Genomic DNA, 21,873 nt, shown 5'->3' with positions numbered 1-21,873 from the left:
AAACAGAGCCTGCCATGTATTGATGAAAAGGAAATTGAGGTGTGGTTGCCCCCCTCTCTCTCTTTCCCATTTTCTGTAACTGACATCTTCCATTTTCCTTCTAACCTAAGTAGGTATTTTTGTAAGAGTTTTCCTCTGTTGTAAACATTTTTTTCCCCATCTCAGCATCCTTTTTTAAATTCAAGAGACATTTTCCTTTGCAATATACAATGGAAGGAGATTGTGTTAGAAAATATCAGAGATGGCTTTGTCATGTCTGGCACTGTTAAATCATGTAGTGTCCTAAAGAGCCCTGTAAATGAGGCCGATGGAATGATGTGACAATTGAACAAGCCTCAGCTGGATCTCTCAGCCTTTCCTCAATCTCCCTGAGGACAGAGAGACCCAGGTGGTGAGTAGATAGATTTTTCCTTGACTTTGGGGAGTCTGGCAAATTAATGTTTTGGGTTTGCTTAGAAGGCAGAGGCAGCCTTTGAAAAGGGAGGATTGGACCCATTTTATTCAGTACCCTAATGTGAATTCAAGGTAGAGGTAGGGAATTGAGGGGTGAAAATAATTTGGTCAACAATTTATAATGGCTGCCTGCTATGTGAAAGGATGAGGATGGAGTTGGAGACGTAAGACAAGTGCCTGTCTTCATGGAGTTTACGTGGCGGCAGCAGACAGTGTGTGTATGGGGGGGACACATGAACAAACTAATTTCACAAATACTTTTTTAATAAGAATCATGACAAGACAAGTGTTACAAAAGAAGACCGGGGTCTAGGAAAACAGAAAAAAAAAAAAAACTGAGCCTTTTCTAATCTGAGATGAATTTCTTGAGAAAGCAGTATAGGAACTGTTCTGTGTAAAGAGGGCGAGGAAGATGTTCCAAACACAGGCAACAACCTCTGGTAAGGCAGGGTCATGCTGCAGCATGCTCCTCTGTCTTTGGTCTACACCATGGCTCTCAAGTTGGAAAGTACATCAGATTTGGTCATGTTAAGTGCCTACATTTAAAGGGGCTAAGAAGAGGCAATCAAAGTGATCATCCCATTATTATGACAAAGGAGTGTGGGAATCCTTGGATGCAAGTTTCTAAAGCTGGACTGGATGACAGGCAGGTGGAATGGGCTTCATGCTCATCTAATCTGAACTCTCATGATCACTGCCTTTGAGATATGCCAAAGATGGAGGTTTCCTTAGTGGAAACAGGAGGCACACATCACCTAAGGTAATGGCTGATGGACACATGTACAAGGATGGATGACAATGTGTCAATATATCACACTCACTGAAGCTTTGCACAGCACTGAACTGTGTCCTTTGCCTTTGAGGGTCCACATGTAATGAACGATTGTGAAATGGTCATGAATGTCTTTGTCAGTAATGTCATGGAACCTGATGTGTATTGCAATGTCTGGGATCTATTCAGTATGGATCTTTTGCCTGGGTTTCCGGACTTCACAGCCATTGTAAATTTCATGTGCTTTTTTTCCTCAGTAGAATACCAGTAACCAGAACATTTATTTGAGAATTTTTGATTCTTCTTCCTATTTTCTTATTCCTTACTTTGGTCTTTATTCCTGCCTGATAGAAACTGTAGAGTTCAGTGGAAGTTTTCCTGCAGTCTAATTAGCCTCTCTATTTAATTTTGTAATAAAAACTCTGAACCAGAAGCTGGAGATAATGTGCCCGATTCAATTCATAGATGTCAATTTCTTTTTAATTGTAGTTCTTTTCTCTAGTTCTTCCCACTCCCACTGCCTGGGCACAGCTGAGGCTTGAGTGATTATGAGACTTTCATGCCTACGCTGCCAATTATGCCTCTTGCTTTAGGATTAAATTCATTTATTATCATTGTTATGATTATTAGTAATAATAATGGGTCTCTCCATCCAAACCTGGATGAATAGTAGTATTCACAGTCTTTGCCTCCAAACTTAGCTTATTTCAGTTCTTTACCCAGATGGTTCCTTCTTTTTTAAATGGCAGGGAGCATTCATTTTTCTGTTACATTTAAATGCTATTTTTGGATAATTTTAGATACAAGGCTTACTTTGCAAATTCTTCTTGGTATGGGAGATGACTTATTCCCCTTGGGTGGGAATGACCAGTTGGATGTCAGTGGAGTCTTCTCTTGGAACTGCTGCTTGGATGAAATATTTGAACAGGTAAAACATGTCCCTGGTTTCTTCCTGAGAAGGCATCAGGTCCTGGTCGTCAGAAGGACACATGGTTTTGACTTCCATGCTGAATCCAAAAGAACACTTTCTCTCTCCCTTTCTGTGAAAAGAGTCCCTACCTTCCACCATCCCTAAAAGATCAGCAATGTGGTTCAACCAGCTTAAAATGGTTAACATGGCTCCTCGGCAACATGTTAAATCTTTTAAATTTCCTTCTCAGGCTTAAATTTCACTATGTCTTTTTCACTTAAAATTACATTTGCAACATCAGCCAAAGAATCTCAGGGAAAAAAAATAAGAGAGATACTAGATAGAAAGGCAAGGTTTTTATTTAATTGCTATCTAATTTTACCTCTGAACCTCCTTTTAAAGCAGAAAAAAAAGCTTTGCAATTAACACTGAGAGTGTAAACTGCATACACGCTAAATTATAAATGTCTCTCTATGATACAGCTTCTGCAAATATTGTTCCATGGACCTTCTAGAATATCTATTATGACTCATCACCAAATTTAGAGTACCAGAATTACTGTAGTGACCTTTCTTAATTTTATATTATTTGTGACTCATTAATATAACTAACTGATATGGATATAACTCATTGGTATTCCTTAATCTTTCATATAGTGAATCATAAGCTTTTGAAGGGTTTGGCTCAGAATCCCAAAGAGTGAGCCATCCTTTAAACATCCCTACTAATTAGTTCATTTATCTAGCAAATATTGGTGGGAAGGGTAGCATAATTTCTGCCATGGACTAAACACCCTTCTAGACTCTGAGACTGCAATAAGAGCACAATAAACTCATTAATTATGATTCTGTTTCTAAAGGTGGGTCTGGAAACTGTCCATATATAAATGACAAGAGAATGTAGTATGAACGAACAAGTGCTATCAAGAAAATTAATCAAGATAATGTTTTACAGGATAGGTTCTGGGTGGGTAACTACTCTGGATGGGTATCTCTAAAGGGAATGATTTAAACTGAGAGTCCATTGGCAAATACCAAGTCTGTCAAATCTTGGTGAAGAACACTGACAGCAGAAGGAATGGTTAGTGTAGAGGCCTTAGGCTGCAGAGTTTTGGCATGTTTGAAGGGAGGTGAATGTGGTTGGAGCAGGAGGAAGTCTGGGATGCATGAACAGGAGATGCATTTCATGGGGCCCATGAGGCAGTGGGAAGCAGATTGGATTTTATTAAATTGCAATGGCAAACTATTGAAGTGGACTAAGAACTAGAGTGTCATGATACTATTATGCTTTTTAAAACTCAGTCTTGCTGCCAGGTTGAGAGGTGAAAATAATGAGAGAGGGTTTTAAAAGAGCAATGGATGGGACACAGAGGCCTATTATGTGACCATTGCTTCAGTTCAGGTGAAGAATGATAGTGGCTTGAGCTGGGAAAGCAACCAAATGCCCTCTATGCAGACCGCCCAGCTTGAGAACCTCACTGTGTCTTGTCATGGCCCTAAACTAGTATATCTCTGAAACCATAAACCTTAGTACTCACTTGTTGACCATAACTTTCAATTATTATACTAAAGCTCAGGTACCTTCCTGTGTTAATAAGTTTTCCATTAGTCTAATAAGTGCCTCTCATCATGACCCTCAATTTTGTTTTTCTTCTGTTGAGTTCATTCTAGATCATTTCGCATGGTTTCTTCCTCTTGTTCAACCATTAGGTTGCCTTCAACCTGGTCTTAGAAGCCTTTCTCATTCTTGATCAACCCACCTCCCATCTCACTCCTTCCTAATCAGCACCTATTTCAACCACCCAAATCTGAGTCCCCTTTTCCACACCTGCATCACTGGGTTTCAAATGTTACTTTCATTCAGAAAAAAAAAATGCTCATGGATCATGAGTTTCTTCAAATTTCTCTTCCCATCTGTTTATCCACGTCAGTCCTCACTTGAACCCTTTCATCTCTTTGTTTGAAATCTTATGGTCATTCTCCCTTCACCTTAGTTTCTTCTCAAGCTTTTGGACATCACTTAATGTCCTCATTTTTTGTTAGTACCGTTACTGTCATCCCTTCAGCCTATAAATACATCCAGGGCTTTCCAAATTAGAAAGCAAAATAAAACCAAGGAAAAGCAACTTTCTAAAAACCAGAATCCTACTTCTTCCATCTGCCACCTGCAGTCCCATGTGAGGACAGTCTTTGCTTTATGTACAAATTTCCTGAATTTTATATTATCATTGATCTTACTTCTGAAATACTGAAAACCACAGTAATATAAGTTTTACCTGTGATCCCAACCTCCAGGAAGAATCACCTACATAAGGACCTTCAGATTCCCACCACTTTTTGTTCTTTACTCCCTTATCTACTGACATTTCTCAGAGGCACCCAGCATTCCAATCATACCCTGCTGTAATTTTAGATATGGTGCTCTTTCTACTTGGGCATATACATAATATGCACAAGAGCATAATATTAATGTATACATTAAAGTTGTCAATACATTTCTATAGTGATTTTTAAAGAAGAAAATGAATTTACATATTTAAAAGGCTTAAAACAGTGCCTGGTTCATAGTAAGGACTCAATAAATGCTAACCATTATTTTTGTTGTTGTTATTCTTGCACCTATTCTATTTGCCTGAGAAGGAAACAGTCCCTCAAGTGTCAATCAAAATACTGTCTCCTTGGTGAGTTGTTCACCTTTCCTGGCATCCTATCTTATGCTGCCAGGCTCAGCTCTGCTAGTGCTCTGTCTCAGTACCTCTACAGGTAGTTTATTTATAATGAACATCCATGCACACTTTATATCACGTTCTTCATGTTTTTCAGACAAGGTAGACTACATCTGGCAGCTTAAGGACCTTTCCATATCTCAAACCAATCAATGCTTGAGTTTACAGTTTAATACCAGAACCTCTGGAGAACCCATCTCGGCTACTGTACAAGTCCACAATGAATTCTCAAGTCAGTTCCTAATCCATTTCCTTTACCAAAGACATATTTTAAACAGATGTGACTAGGCCATAAATAAGTTGCATAAAACTAAAAAAAAAAAAAAAATTAAGTCCATTGCACTTATTAGCAGCATGTTATCAGCATTTTTGACCATCATATTAAAAATAGAAAAAAAGTGTTTACTTTATGCATGTGCCATGAAAATTCCTATCATTATATAATCATATAGAAAAATAGAAAATAGCGTTTACTTTGTGTGAAGTAGTGTTTATTTTGTGCGTGTGCCATGAAAAAATTCCTATCGTTATATAATCATTGTATAATGTTGATATAAATAAGTGGTACAAATAGGCGGCTTTTCAATAATGTCTGTATTCATCAGCTTTTCTTTGTTCTGACCAAAAGACACAGCAAGAACAATTTAGGGGAGAAGTTTATTTTCTATCACAGAGGTTCAGTCTGTTTGGCAGACTCTATTGCTCTGGGCCCAAGATGAGGTTAGCATCATGGTGGAAGGGTGTGGTGGAGGAAAGAAACCCAGGACATGATAGTAAGGAAGCTGAGAAAGCTCCACTTGCAAGGGACAACATATAAACTCCAGGGCGTGTCTCTAGTCACCTACTTCCTTCAGCCACACCTGCCTAATCCATTCAGATTACTAATCCATCAAATGGATTAACCTACTGATTAGGTTACAATTCTCATGATCTAATTAGAGCACCTCTGAACAATTGTCTCACATGTGAGCTTTGGGAGGGTCATCTCCTTTCCAAACCATAATTATGCTAGAAAAAAATAACTGGTGAAAATAGGGATCATCTTTGGGACTTTGTTAGAAAATATACATAGAGAAAACCTAAGGGTTAAAATATTGAGTAAATTTTGTTCTGTATGCTTCCGCACCGATGATAGTAGAGGTTATAAAAAGCAGTATTTATCTCTCTATGTGTTCTATACTGATGTGATCTATCTCTCTAATTAGATAGTCAATTATTTTTAAAGAGCTGCAAATAAGCCCTATAAGAATGTCATGAATGCATTTTACTTAGAAACATCTTGCAGATAAATTTCATTTTTATTCTTCTTACATCCTCCTGCAACCTTAAATGAATAACAACAAAATCAAACTACCCAAACTGATTTGAGAAACAGAGCACTACTGCCTGATAGTACGTTAATCATGTTTGCCAGTCCTTCTTCTACATTATTGTGCTTTGGGATAGAAAAGGTAGGTGGTGTGTAAGCCTCCTTAGAGAAATGAACAGTTGGTGTAGACAGGCTTCTCAAGAGACATAATGTTTTTTCATGCAAAAATTCCCAAGTAATAAAAAAGGCTTGAAAATGATGAAAACACATGATGTATAAGTAGAATTATTAATAAAATGCACTGTATTTTTGGCTTCCATAGAATCTTTTCATGATGCAGACAGATTGGAGGTAGGCCAGGCTGAAGCAACAAGAATGATTAGGGGAATTGAAGGGACCGAAGACAGATTAAGGGAGCTAAATATGTAGACCTTGGCCCAGTGACAGCCCAGAGCAAATGACATTACAGGCTATAGATACACATGTGAAAGTGGCTGGCCACAAGCAGAGCAAGGGATTACTTAGGTAATTGGATGAAATCAAGGGAGGGAAAATTGTGAACTCAATATCTCTATTATTTCCTTGACTGTGAGAATTATTAGATTGTGAAAGAGCAATCCTAGAAGTACTGCTTGGATTAAAGCAAGAGGCAGGTACGGGAGCATGAAATCCCTGAGAGTCTATCCCACTCGCAGCAGCCTGTTGCCAGGAAGCAGATTCCACTCACATTGCACCCCTAGAAGTTCACACATTTAGGAACTCCATAGAGAGAGGAAAAAAATGATCCAGTCAGCGAGAATCAGATGGCCTTTGGAGCCAGATGACACAGGTTTTGTGACATCTCTGCTGGTTTGTTCTTATCTGACATTCTGCATTATTGCTTAGCCTTGCCCAGCCTCATCTGTGAAGTGGGTATCCATATGCATCTTCCAGGGAGAGTTAACACGAGTGATCTGGATGTCTCTTTTTACCAATTTAATTGCGCCCAAATCGAACCCTCTTCCCATTATCACTGTCACAGTCTTGTTTGCTTTAGTAGTATCATAAATGGTGCCGTCAACTCCAAATTTACCTTTCTTCCATAGTTTTCACAAAGCAATCAGAATATTTTTTTTTTTTTTGCAGTTCATACCTGATTAATCTTTCTGTAGCTTAAAAATCCCACTGACTTTAGGACAAAGTCTAATCTCCTTAGAGTGTCATATTTTTCACCATCTGGCCTGACTCATATTCCTACCCTTCCCCATGTAAGGCTCTAGCCATGCTGACTTGCCTTTATCTTCCAGATTGACCATTGTTCATGTATGCTGGTACAAATAGATAAATACGCTGACACCTCTGCTGAGAGTCCCCTCTCCAGTCTCCCTTTCTTCATCTTCCATTTAGTTCACACTCTGCCTAGAAAGCTTAGCTGAGTTTTAACCTGAGCTGGGCTGTCTTACCTGAAGTTCAGTTAGCCCAAATGAAGCTTATTATTATCTTACTAATAATTCTGCAGTGTTGTAATTGTCTTTTTTGCATCTCTGTCTCCTGATAGACTTTTGGCTTTATTTGAACAGATACTTAGAGTAGTGCCTGCCACTTAGTAGGCATACAACACATATGTTGAATCAAAGAACAATGTATTGTCTGTAAGGATGGATGGATACATCCTTGCAGGCACTAAAGGTAGCAAAATACCTGAAATATAAGAGGTCATCAGTTCATATAGTTTTTTTCTCATTAAGTTTTGAAATTATGGACTATACATGCTTGTCTCTGCAGATCATGGTGTCGAATGGGTTTTATTCAGAGTTAGCTGTGTGTATGTATATCTATACTGCCCACCTCTGTACATCACTAGGAGGAACCACAGGAGTCTAAGTGACTGGGAGTATAAGAGCACCCGCTGGAGAGAAATATGTCAATATACCAGCCTTGAGGTATTATTTGAAAATATCCTACCTTTATAGGTAGATACGGATCTTCATTTCCATAACTGGAAGCCCTGAAAGCCTGATTGAAGAAAGATGGAAATGAGGACAGAGACTAAAATGGGGGTTCAATACACACAAAGCAAATGTTTCCCTCTTTATATTCTATTCCCTCTGAGACTTGCCCATGGCTCATTTGCTTGACCTTAGAACACATGTCCAGCACCCACCTCATCTAACATTTCCCCTAATTGTCAGGTACATCATAGCATCTTAGATGATCAATTGCTCTTGCCAAGAGCAGAATGTTAAGATTCATGAAATTCGAGTCCACCCCATTAATAACTGGAGCAGGGTTTTTATTCTTCCTTCCCTTTGTTTTCCTCCCTTCCCAAGTCTCCCTTCTCACTCTTTGTGCATGTGTGTTTAAAGGAGACAAATGGAATTTCAGACCTAGCGATGAATTGCCATCTAAAAGTACACCCCACGGTGTACTCCCGTGTCCCTTCGCAGCTGTGTGATAAATTGCCATCTTTAGAATTAATTGTTACCTTTTCAGGAAGTGTTTACTTGTTTTCATCTTCTCACTGGCATTGGTGAACCTCTGAAATAGAGAGCCAAGCTCTCTCTTCCCCTCTCAGGAGCTCCTATGCTTGCAGACAGCAATCAGTGGATCTGACAGATGAGCGTTGCACCTTCCTGTTGGGTCCTGGTTCAGGAATTCATTGAACATGCAGGCCATGCCTTCAAAATAGACTTTTAATAGACTAACTTGCTTTTCTTTACTTTTGGCTCCACATTAAAATTTCTATGAGGTTTACCCCAAGCTAGGTTTTCTAGGCTCAGCAAAAGAGCAAACATTTTTTCTTTGTTATATTATTGCTGTACTCAAGAGTTCAAAGGAAGAATATTTTTTCATGCACCCCTTTGCAGACATTACTGAGCTTGCTCAGGCACACACAGGGTGTGCCTGTCACCTGTCCTTACTCTAACTTCAGGGATAAGTTAATAATAATATCTGCCCAAAAGATGGCCTTAGCCAGATATGGCTGTGCACACCTATTATCCTAGCAGCTCGGGACCCTAGGCAAGAAAATTGCAAGTTCAAAGCCTGCCTCAGCAATTGGGCAAGGCCCTGAGCAACTTAGTGAGACAGTGTCTCAACATTTTAAAAAAATATATATAAAAGGACTAGAGATGTGGCTCAGTGGTTAAGCACTGGGACTACTCTCTGGTACACACACACACACACACACACACACACAAAGATGGCCTTGATCAGCTCATGGGTTAGAATGAGCTTAAACCCAGTTTTCCCACTACACTTTCAATAGTATCCTGTGTCTCTAAGCCACAAAGACAACAAAAAGTTAAAACACACACTTTCTAATAGTACCTCTATTATGGCTGCGATAATATCCTACCTTTGATAGGTTCTCAATTAAGGATGATTTCCTCCCATCCCCCCAAGGGGACATATGGCCTTGTCTAGAAACATTTTTGGTTGTCACAAGAGGGGGAGGAGGAGCATATAGATGAGCCATCCAATGATACTCATTAACTCAGAAATATATAAATCCCAGTACATTTTATGCTGTGGGAAACATGTAAAATATCTAAGCTGTGACTTCATTAGTACTCTGAAAAACAAAAGAAACAACCACTATTTATTTTCAAGCTCTGACTATATGACAGAGGTCAGCTACATGGAACGGGATATTTGAGTAAATCTCTATGGTGGCTGCAAAACATTGCCCTGGCTGTGTCCTTGAGGGACTTATACGTCAATTGGAGGAACCGAGAATCTAGTAATAGAATCTCATACATGTACAAATCTTGTGGCCTCACATCACACATGTTTAAATTCAGTACTGAATTTGAGGATACAGTAAAGACTGGAAAGATCTAAAAGATTTATGGGGAGAGGAATTTAAACACAGCTTTGGGGTGACCAAATCAGGAAGTAAAGAGGTAGGATTAATTTGTGATGCATGCACAGAAAAGTGAAGAGAACAGAGGGCTTGGTACGGAAGGGGGAAGCCTGATTACTTGTACCTATTGTCAAATCCTCAAGAATCAACTGGCAAATTACAGGTGCAGAATCTGCAGAACTATTTGGGAGATCAAAGAGGAAACATCAACCTTGGTTTTAAATCCAAGCAGGATTGTTTCTTAGCAAAACTAATTGAGTCTTGAAAAATAGGTGAGCATCAGATGTGGGGGCAAGAAATTTCAGATCCATCGGGGAATTTTAGATGGACACATTTGACAATTTCCATTTTGCAAAACAGGAGAAGGCACAAGAGACAAATGGGCTTCTTTCAGAGAAAATGAATCGTTGGAGCTCTCTTTGTTTCAGAATAGAAGTGAGGTTTTTGAACACACTGAGCCTGGAGTTTCTTGAAGAAACCTATGATTAGTATTCTTTACCTCTGACTCTCAGTGGAGCACACCCCTGTGTCTTTTCCTGCCTTAGCTCTCTCTCCTATTGGCTGTTGGGTAGGAGTATGTCTTTATAGAAGGTCTACATGATTGGGAATATAGAGACCTGGATCCTAACTTTCCTCTAGCTAGTGAGGGACACTGGGCAGAGTCACCAAAGTGGAGTTTGTGCTGAGCTAGGTCGTGTTCAGCAATGACCCTATACACTGATACCCCTATTGACTTCCTTGTTCCATTCAAAGAGGTTAGAGGAAAAGTGACATATCCGGGCATGTTTTATGATGTCTCGGAGGAATGTTGAAATACACAGTGTCAGCAGCCTCCTGTTCTCGATAATGATCTGGCATACCTTATGAATAAACAATACCAGGGTTTTGGCACTGCATCTTGTTCACAGCATATTTATAAAGTCATAACTCCACAGTGTTTTTTTGACAGAGGTTCTAGAAGGGGAAGAATGACAGTGCAATTGCTTGCTAACATCTGGGTGCACTTTCTGCACATGGTCGAGCCCAGAGGAGAATTGTTCCAAGGCAAGACACTAATCAGATTCACATTTCTACCTGTAGGCACTTAAAGAAGCTGTCAGATGTTTCCCATGGTGACACACCTGAGACCCAGAGAGCTTACAAAAGTGGATTTCAGACATGTTTTGGAGCAAATTCCTACTATCTTTTTTAAGGAAAAGATTCCTGCAGTAATTTTGCCAATACTTCTGACTTTTTATTTTTATTTTGCATTTGCAGCTCAGAAACCAGAGCCTTAGACTAATGTTTCATCTTTCTTGTTTTCTAAGTTGTCTATTTTTAAAAGAAAATTTTAATGAAAACTTAGTCTTTGAGACTCAGACACTCTGTTCTCACAAGGATTTGGGGGAAGACACTGCCAGAACCTTGTTTTAAAATGATTCTCTTTGACTCAGTTTCTGCTCATAGGTGGTAACCCCCTCAGTATCAGCACTGCTTCTCTATCATAAAACTGACATGGTCTGTCTGGCTAAGGATATATGTGGAACTACTTCCGTCTAACTTCATTCTGTTACCATTAATATTTGACTAGCAGAAAAAAAATTTAAATGCTCAATGCATAATTCTTGTGCACTGACCTCAGCATCATTAGTCCATCCAAAGAACTAATTTGTTGAATCTAAAGCACACAGAGTTGCTATTTTAGTTGGCTTATAAAAGACAATTGCTCGATATTACTGAAGAGTTTCACCACTGCTTAACCTGCATCATCTACTGGGTTTGACTATGACTTTTCTAGCAGAGAGCTTACCAGGCACCATGCATAAAGCCGACAGCTTTCCACACTTGCTACTATTGTCTCCCCAATTTGTAGATTAGGAAAGCAAGATTGTTACAAAATGTGTTGAACATCGAGTCATAAATTCCTATTGTTTAATCCCTTGTTAAAAAACTCCAAAGACTTTTGAAATAAAATAAACTCAATTGTTGTGTTCACTGGAGTTTTACTTGGTACAGCACTTGTGACTCTCAAATAATCATGTGTGAGATAATTGACAAGGGGAGAGAGCCAAGCAGACCTATTTGCAATTTTAACATCAAGCAGAAGGCACACTGCTTTGGAAAGCTACCTTGTGTTTCCTTTCACACTGTTGGAAAAATGAAAAATAATTTACTCAAAGTGCCTAGAGTGGTTGTCTGCCAAATTGTCAATGTTCAATAAATGCTGTTGGTATTGTATTTGCCATTGATATTGTTATTTGGCCATGTACACACATAGGACTGAAGACAACTCAGAAAACTTCATATTGATATTATAACATTCCTGGATATTTGCTGCCTAAAATATTTCTAATAATCTTTTTATTTTTATTTCTTGCATTTGACACCTTACTGAGAGTTGAGTAACAATTGCAAAGTCTACTTATTTAAATCTTCAATTGGCAAATTGCATTTTGATTAGACCAACAGCATATGAGTAGCTAGTTTTAGAGGAAATATGAGTATTTGATACATAGAATTTTGTGCTGATTAATCAAGCCATGGTTCCAGAAGATGTTACTTTTTAAGATAAATACATTCTCCTCCCAAGATCTATGCGGTGGTATGTTATGACTTGGGGGTCACTTCAACTTTTCAGCAAAGATTGAGGGACAGTTACTGTAGCCGCAGGGTGGCAGGAGACCTTGCTTGTCAGGCCCCGAATGATATAAATGTGGAGGATCACAGCCCAAATGGCTTGTTTGTTTCAGGTCGCAGCCCCATGTATGCCCATCGGTGATTAGATGTAAGAAAAACATTGGCTAGCCTAACCTTTGAAACTAAGAAATTGCATTGGCTGATGTCTCATTTCTCTTTCTTTTTGCTTTACTTCATCTGCTGTGGATGACCCCTATTTTCTTCTTGCTCTCTTATGTCCATGAAAAAAAAAAAAAAGAACCCCCCTTGTGCAAATATCGTACTGTTTTTTTCTTGGCTGGAGGGAAATTGCTAGAGCTTAAAGGAGATGTCGGTTTACTGGAGTTTTACATAGTACAGCAGTTGTGACTCTCAAATAATCATGTGTGAGATCATTGACAAGGAGAGAGAGGCGAAGCAGACCTATTTGCAACCCTGATCACCTACAATTTGAGGCTAGATCCTTTTGTCACATTCCCAGAGCCCACAGTGGGGGACACAATTCATTTTACATGCGTGAAAATCAGAAATGGGAATCATGCAAGACTCCCCTTTCCAGGAAAAGTAGACTATTCCCTCTCAAATTGCTGCCCTCTGTTGAGAGGCACCTTCTCCCTGAAGCCAGGTAGGAGTGTACCTTTGAAGCCCTATACAACCCAACCTGTGCTTTAGAGCTAGAATATTCCCACAGTGTGGTAACTGAGTAGGTATTTCTTAGAAAAATTAAAAGCAAAAATGACTCCATAGGATAAACTGGCTTTTCAAGCAAAGTGGAACCTTTGCATGTTTGAAGCGTAGACCCATTCGTTGATGGCCTCGAGAGCCTCTGAGTCCTTCTTCCAACCTAAGGAGAATCTGTGGTGAACAAGGAATAGGTGGCTCCAACATTTTCAGCATGGATCAGGCTGGAAGTCCCAGGTGACAAGGCCAGCTATGGGTGCACCTTTCCAAATCTCGCTCCTGCCAGGAGACAGCTCTCTTTCCTTCCCATTGCTTTCTCTCCTGAAGAGAAGGTCATTGGCACCCACCACTTGCAGGGTAGTCCTTATCACAGGCAGTGGGTGCCTTTGAAAGGCACACTGTGACAGCAAGGCTTTGAAGGCAAGAGGAGACTTTTTCATCTTTGCAGGCCCCAGCTAGAACACTGGTTCTCAGTGCAGTACAAGCAGTTTCAAAGTTATCTCCCATGCTGATATGAATGTGATAACACGGAGCACAGAGGCGCCATAATGATTTCCTTTCAAATGGCTGCCTCACCATTTATCTTTGCACACTGTCATAGACTGATATGGTCGGGAGTTAGCAGTGGCATGGAATAATTAATCTCACACTGGGGAAGTAAGTTCCTCATTTGTCTCCTGAGAAATTAACACTGCATTGACAGGAAAAGTAGATGACACAATGAGAAAAGGGAAGGGGTGTGGTATTTGTAACTCTAGGTGCCAAATTGTGGCGTTGATTATTTAGAGTTTTGATTGAGCACCTACTGTGTACCAAATGCTAGGGATAGTGATGATTCCTGCATTGGAGTACAGCATAGTCCCTTGATGGTCACATCTAAATGTTTGTCACTCTGATAAAATACCCAGGGCTGTTAATGGTGATACTTGTGCCATCATCTAAAAATATAGCTGAATTTTGCTGAGTGCTTTTCTGGTATAGCTCAAGCTCTAAAACAAAGAACCCCCAAACCCACCACCAGTGCAAAGCAGCTAATACAGTGACTATTTGTTAATTTGCTTACTTATCATATGCCAATGTGTCAGTCTTAGAGTGGTCTAGGGATGATGGGGATGTTCTACCACTTCCATCTTGTGGTTTCCATATCTGGATTCAAGTCTTTCCTACTTTCTAGTCTGGGAAAGAGGAAAGAAAGAACACACCTCACCAAGCATGAGAGTAAGTCCCTGAAGTAGCATTCATCATGTTACTTATATTTGTCCTGTCTAGCTATCAACAAAGCAAGATGTAAGAAAACATAATCACTGGCTAGACAGTCACACACTTTGCTTTAAACCAGTGAGGTTAGTGTGGGGTAGTCCTCCATGGTAGAGTGCTGGCCTGGCATGTTCAAGTTCTGAGGTTTGAGCCCCAGTACCAAAAATCAGTTAGGGTATTCTATATCTTTTGTTTTATATATAATATATGTTTAGTTGTAGATGGACATAATACCTCTATTTTATTTATTTAGTTTCTTAATGAGGTGCTGGGGATTGAATCCAGTGCCTCACACATGCTAGGCAAGCGCTTTACCACTGAGCCACAACCTCAGCCCAGGGTGTTCTATTTCTAATTTCTAAAAGAAAGAAGGAAAACTAGACATGTGGGGACTATAGCAATCTCTGCACAGATGTTGGTTGAATTCCTTTTCACTTGTCTAAATTTCTAGCAATGTACCTCTCAAATGAAGGAATTAAAGGAGGCACACTTACTACACAGTTCTTTTCAAGGTCAAAATCATGATGGCTTAAGGCACCTGCTTCTTCCCTAGCTTTTGCCAGGCAGTAGAAATAGTGATGGGCTCGGTACTGGGAATTTCAGTTTTGCTCCTGTTTCTTTTTGGAAATATCAGGGGCTGAGATCAGGTGAGATTCCAGTGAGAACAGGCTCCATTGTAAGAAGAGGCTGGTGGAGAGAATGAAGTACCTAATCCTCATTTGGAGCTATGAAAGGACTAAATGGGCCAAGCCTAACAATGTTACCCAGAGGCAAGTTTTTAGGCTTGGACACTAGTAGAGAAAGTGTTTAGCACCATCATGTTTCCACAAAAGAAAAAGGGCAGCAGGTACTGGTCTGAGTAGAAAAGCCTCAAATTGAGGGTAGCACATACATATTTTTAATGGATCAAGGCAAGAAACCAGATTTGACTATCATGAACTGTGCTAATGGATGGCTCCTGTTTTTCCTACTGAAAGGGATAGTGGTTTGTTTTTTTGTTGTTTTTTGTTTGGTACCAGCGTTTGAACTCAAGGGCATTCAACTACTAAGCCACATCCCCAGCCTTATTTTGTATTTTATTTACAGACTGGGTCTCACTGAGTTGCTTAGTGCCTTGCCATTGCTGTGGCTGACTTTGAACTTGTGATCCTCCTGCCTCAACCTCCAGAACCTCTGGGATTACAGATTTGTGCTCCCATGCGTGGTGGGAATGTGTTCTTGAAAAGCCCCAGAATTCTAGGCCATAGCTTCCCAGTTTGTACCTTTGGTACATTGGTAGGCTGTACCAGGTTGCAGAAGATTAATCCTTTCAGACCCTAGGTTGGCTGAGTGGGGCTTGAAGTCACCATAGTCCCTAGACATGTCCCCTCTCACCATGAAGGCCTCCTTCATCTCTCTCATATTCTATGTGTGCCATGATTTGGAAAAGATGGAGAGCACTTAATCAAAGCTACCAATTAGAATCAGTTCATCCTGGACACTTGGGAATTAACTGAGTTGGTTACTCTGGTGATTTAAATAAATCGTCTTATCCAGACATATTGGAGAATCAGGTCTGGCATTTTGTTTTCCTCAATAAAGTGAATTATGGAAAGAGATTTATTGTAATAATTAAGGAAGATTTATGCAGAGATTACTTTTAGCCTCTGTAGTCTATGACACCAATGATATTTTATGACCAAAAAATGAGTTATAGAATTTAACTATGTGATTCCAAAAATGTGCTCCTCAATGTCCTAAATGAGGTATTTATTAATTAGAATTTAATAAACAAGTTTTTCAAATGTTCCTAATTGGAAAAATAGTTAAAGGGAACTTACTGCAAGTTCTTTAATAAAGTGAAAAATTATCCCTCAGTGACCAAAATATTAGCTTTAATCGGGTCAGTAATTTAACTATTTGGCCTGAGGCAGATATCTCATCTCTCTAGAAAGGATTGACTATGAGATGAGTCTCAGTAGGGCAGGGAGTATTAGCAACCTGATCTTAGGGCCTACCCTATCATCCTGAGTGGGTGTTCCCTTGGGACAAATCTACAACTCAGAATTACACTGAATGAAAATCTTCCTGCTCCAGGAAAGCAGTGTGTGGTTTCTGTGGTCAGAGTGGAGAAAACTGTGGTGTCTTCTGAGCTCTCAGCTCAACTGCTCTGGGCAGATCAAATGAGCAGAGCAAGCCACAGCAGCTTGTTTCTCTTCTGCCTGGTTTGCTTCTCCAGAAATTTCCCAAATTACAACAACACAGAATTGCCCATTAGCTCCAACTGACACCTCATAAATTGTTAAACAGGCAGAGCTCAAGTTTGAAGAATGGCCTTTGTTCGGAGCTGTGATTCCACTTGTGTTTCAGTCATTCCCTCTGATTTTTTATTTAAAAGATATCGCAGGACCATCATGCAAAATGGTAAATAATAAAACATTCTCTAAACCACACATCACATTAAGGACTGATCATTATATTTTCCAATTTAGCATTCATTTCTTTCAGATGATGTGTTCTTACTGGTCTTTAAAATGATCATGAATTGAAAGCTACCACTTAAACACAAATAAGATTCTTAACTAAGAAAATGGACCTGAACTCATTAAATGTTTCTACCCAGTGTTTCTACCCAAATGACCTATTTTCCCCTTCTTTATTTAAAATTAGTTTTTTTTTTCTTTCTTTTATCTATGTTTTATTTTGTTTTTGTTTTTGGATATCAACCACTGAGCCACGTCCACCCCCTTTTTAAAAAAAATATTTTGTTTAGAGACAAGGTCTCGCCGAGTTGCTTAGGGCCTCACTAAGTTGCTGAGGCTGGCTTTGAACTCATGATCCTCTTGCTTCAACATCCTGAGCTGCTGGGATTTACAGGTGTGCACCTCTGCACCCAGCTTTTTTTTTTTTTAACCACCTTAATTACCTACATAATCCTCTCTATTATTTATTCATCATTGTAGCGATATTTCTAAGGTGTCCACTTTTGTGGTTTTCTAGGGTATTTTCAAGATTTTGGCTTTAGTTGAGTATAATCCCTTTATCCCTCCCTTCCTCACCCTCTATCAGTAACACCTGTAGATTTAATACTAAGTGAACGAATGTGTCACTCCTCTTCCATTTACGTGCCTGTTTTTCTGACTTTAGTACACAATGTCCTGATAAACGGGGGTGCTTTGACTCACACTACAAAGACACTGTGTAGGGTTCCTTTGCCTCAGCCTCTATTTTTACTGGAATGGATCTGTCTATACAACGGTCCTGGGCAGCCCATATCTTGATAGATTTGACTCAAATTAAGGTCATTATAATATTTAGCTCTTAAAGTTTATCCTAAGTTCAGTCTAGTAGCTTATTTTAAGAGAAAAAAAAGGTATTTTTTGTATATGTAAGTGAGGAGAGGGAGTGAGGATGGAAAGGTGGAAAAAGGACACTTCTTGCCAGTGGTCCCATCTGGGAGACCTGAATGCCTAGGCCTGTAGCTCATCTCCTTATACATAAGGCTAGTCTTATCTGTTAGTCAGGAGGAAATTTAATTTGCAAATTATTTTATTAAAGGATAAATTAAGGGACTGTGTGGGAATTTAAATCATCTAACATAATGGATCACAAAGCTTGCCTAGATTTAAAACTGGGTCTTTTGTGAATTCTCATGCATAGTGATACCACAAAAATAGCCTCCTGTGTTAAGCATTTGTGAGCCTGGGACTCTTTAATATACTTTTGCATTTATTAATTCGCTTAATTCCCACAACAAACCTAGGAATAAGTTTCTCTTGTCTTACCTTATATGTGAGAAAACTCGGGAATAAAAAAATTAAGAAGCTGTTCTCAATTCACACAGCTGCACTGGAGGTAGGATTTGAATTCACATATGCTAAATCACTCCATATACTATTGTGATATGGATTGACGGAAAGGGTAAAGAGGGCAATGACCCTTTAAGGGCTCAAAAGAAAATGCTCAAATTCATATTTTGATACTATTATTAATCTCAGCAGGATAAGCTGTTAAATAAGCGTTGCATTTAAGGGTCCTGACCTTGGGTAAAATGAATTCTTTCCCATGAATCTACTACTGTGACCAAATGGCACAGTATGTAGGGAATGAATAATTAAATCCAGATGTCTGTCTCTTCAGGCAACAGCAGCAGCAAAAATTGGAGGTGGGGGTGGAAGGGAAGATAGAAATGACAGACCCATGTTCAAAAAGCCGTGATAATAAATTTTAAAATGATCATGTTTTAAATACCAGCCTTCGACTAATCCTGAGAGTTTTCCAACAAAAAAAATAAAATCCCCCTGCCATTTAACAGGCAGCAATGCAAAATCCTTACTCTGTCAAATATAATATGCATAACCAGATTCACAATTTGGTTTTCTTAAGGAGAAAGAATTTAGTTATCATTAGACTCTTTGGGAAACTGGTTTTAATAATGTTCTTTGATTATCAGGGGTATCATTTTTCCTTCAGGCAAAGAAGAGAAAATGTGCAGCTCAAACCTTTGCCATAAGTGATAATGAAGTTGGTCCATTTCCTTGCAGAATTGTAAAAATTCTTTATCACTCAACATGAGCTGAGGTATGAAAGAAAGCAGCTTCTCAAATCAGAGGAAACTGCTGAATTCACAGATTTCTCTCTTGACACAACGAACTGGCCATGTATTACATGAAGCCCAAATTTGCTTGGTTGTTTTTTTGTTTTGTTTTGGTAACTGTGATTATTTTCTGATGCAATAACAAAGAAGAAAAAATCAATAAGAGAAGACATAATAATACTATGTCTTATTTTTTATTGCAATATGTAAGAAGGGTAGAAAAACATGAGAGAAAACAAATTATCCTCATACTTGTGTCCTTAATTCCCTGTGCAATTTTCCACACAGACGTGTTCCTGCCATTACATAAACCAAGGACATTCTTTTGCCTCCTTGCTCTGATAACGTGCCAGTTGCTGGTCTCAGTGCTGATACAATTAATTAAAATTATAACCATGTCTCTAGCTAGCCTCAGTAGAGGCATGCCCTGCAACATTTTCTGGATCATTTATTTAATATTCATTGACTTGAAGTCACTGAAGTTATCAAATCTCTTCCACTAAAGATGGTAAAAGATTGTTTTGACCAAATCAGGTCTGCTTCTCTTCCAACCTAGTGAGTTTCTGAGCAGAAGGATTTTGTTCCTCATTTCTTTGCCAACCCACCCCAAACACCAGTAATCCTTTGCAACGCATTGAATTGCTCTTTTCTGCGATTGGTAAAAGCGGTTATTATTCTGTGTATGCTCTGGAATCCTGTTTAAAATTTCAGGTTTTTAATTTAGGGACCAAGGCAGGATATAGGGTGTGTCAGTTCCGGAATGCTGAATGACTGAAATGTCATGACATTTACAATCCAGATGTCCTGGTAAGCTGAGAGACAAGACAGCTTGGTTGATAATTAGATGGCAGATGTCCAGGCAGTGTCACGTGATACATACTACTTTTGGTATATTTGAGACTTGGGACCCTAGCTCTGATGGATAACTGAGAAATAACTTCACCCACACTATGATTGTGTATGTGTGTGTGTGTTTATGCGCATGTGTGTGTGGCTCATAATTTTATAGTATTTTTTACATTTTGCTTTTTTCTCATTAAAGTAAAAAATAGCAAACACATGAAAATAAAAATCATTCATAAAACCTGTTTATTTATGTCCAATATATTTATAGTTTTTATTATAATTATCAAAGTTTTATTATTTTCAAAACTTAGACTCCCTCTCTACAAAGAGAAATTGGAGGCCCAGTAGAATTTTAGGATTTCTAAGATCATCCAGCTAATTAGTAGCAGAAATGAGACCAGCTCTCATAGTCTCTTGATTCTCAAGTCAGCATTTTTTCCAAAATACTCTGCTCTTTTCTTTTTGGCATTTATAAACGTTATAATTTTTGTGAATTTAATATTTTCATCCATTATGTATATTATTTTATAGTATGATATGTCCGTTGCCAGTTAATACATGAGACCTTTTTTCCCCCCAGAGCAATAGGGGGAGCTAAGTATTTTTATACTTAAAGGAGGGAAATCCTAGTTATAGAGAAGCAGCCCTTGAAAAATTAGCTGTCATGGCTCTAACTTCCTAGGCTTGATATGGCTTAACCTTGTTGGTGAAAGAGAAAATTTTAGGGGGCTCTGTTCAGCTGTCTTGTGAGTTATGGAACCTGAAATAAAATGTATTTTTCACATCTCCCAGAGGTATTTTGTGCACACATAACTCAAAAGCAAATAAAGTTTAAAACTTCAAGTTTTACATGTGGCTATTGTCCTCTGAGGTATGGTCGGGAGGAAAATGACTAGAAAAGAACAAGATCATGAAGTGTCCAAACATTTCCCAAGTGAGGATCTTGAAGAATTTCTGCAATGTCATGATTGCAGTCTTTCCCTGATCTGATAGAGCCACTGGGGAGGAAATCTTTCTACCACTGGTGGCTTTCTAAGGTTTGGATATGAGGTGTCCTTAAAAAATTCACATATGAGACAATCAATGCAAGAAGGTTTGGAGGAGAAATGACTAGGCTCTAGCCCTAACCTAATTTGTGAATTAATCTCCGAAGGGATTGTCTGAGTAAAAACTGGAGACAGGACATGTGTGGCTAGAGGCAGGTGGGATGTGGCTGGGGGAGGTGGGGCATTGGGGACATGGCTTTGCGGGTATATTTCTATCTGGCAAGTGTAGTCTCTCTGCTTCCTGATAGTCATGCGAGCTGCTTCCCTCTGCCACACTCTTCTGTGATGTCCTGCCTCACCTTGAGCCCTGAGGAATAAAGCCAGGCTTCTATGGATTAAGACCTCTGAAACCATGAGCCCTTAAATAAACTCTTCCTCTTCTACAATTGTTCTGATCAGGTATTTAAGTCACAGTGGCAAAAAAAAGGTGACTAAAACATGGGTTATTGCTATCTTCCCCTTGAATGCCCTTCTCAGTTCTCTGCCCTGTCAACTGGCACTGCCTTCCAAAATGTTCTGAAAATAGTTAGTTTTCCTTGTTACTATAGAAAAAAAAATTGTCTTGTGTAAAAATTGACAATTAACATACAACATTGTGAAATAGTGTGTGAAATGACCAGCTTTACTTCATGTTGGAGGACCTAATACCAGTACTTTCCTCTTAAGGAGGAACATTGACTGTTTTGCTGATAATTCCTCTTGGACCACTGGGACTTAATATTTCAACTACTTGCTTCTATCCACCATCTCGGCTTTTCCTGTCAGACCAGGATTCCAGTTACTGGAGTCCTACCTTGTT

At 39.1% G+C, this 21,873-nt stretch overlaps 1 protein-coding gene across 8 annotated transcripts in view; it reads left to right on the top strand.

Annotated features, from left to right (window-relative positions):
* Nrxn3 (neurexin 3) overlaps positions 1-21,873 on the top strand; it is a 1,482,316-nt gene that overhangs the window by 1,353,532 nt on the left and 106,911 nt on the right. The window lies entirely within an intron of this gene.

This window comes from Marmota flaviventris, chromosome 2, assembly GCF_047511675.1.
Source record: "Marmota flaviventris isolate mMarFla1 chromosome 2, mMarFla1.hap1, whole genome shotgun sequence".
Lineage (NCBI taxonomy): Eukaryota > Metazoa > Chordata > Mammalia > Rodentia > Sciuridae > Marmota > Marmota flaviventris.
This window is presented reverse-complemented; position numbering and strand designations above follow the sequence as displayed.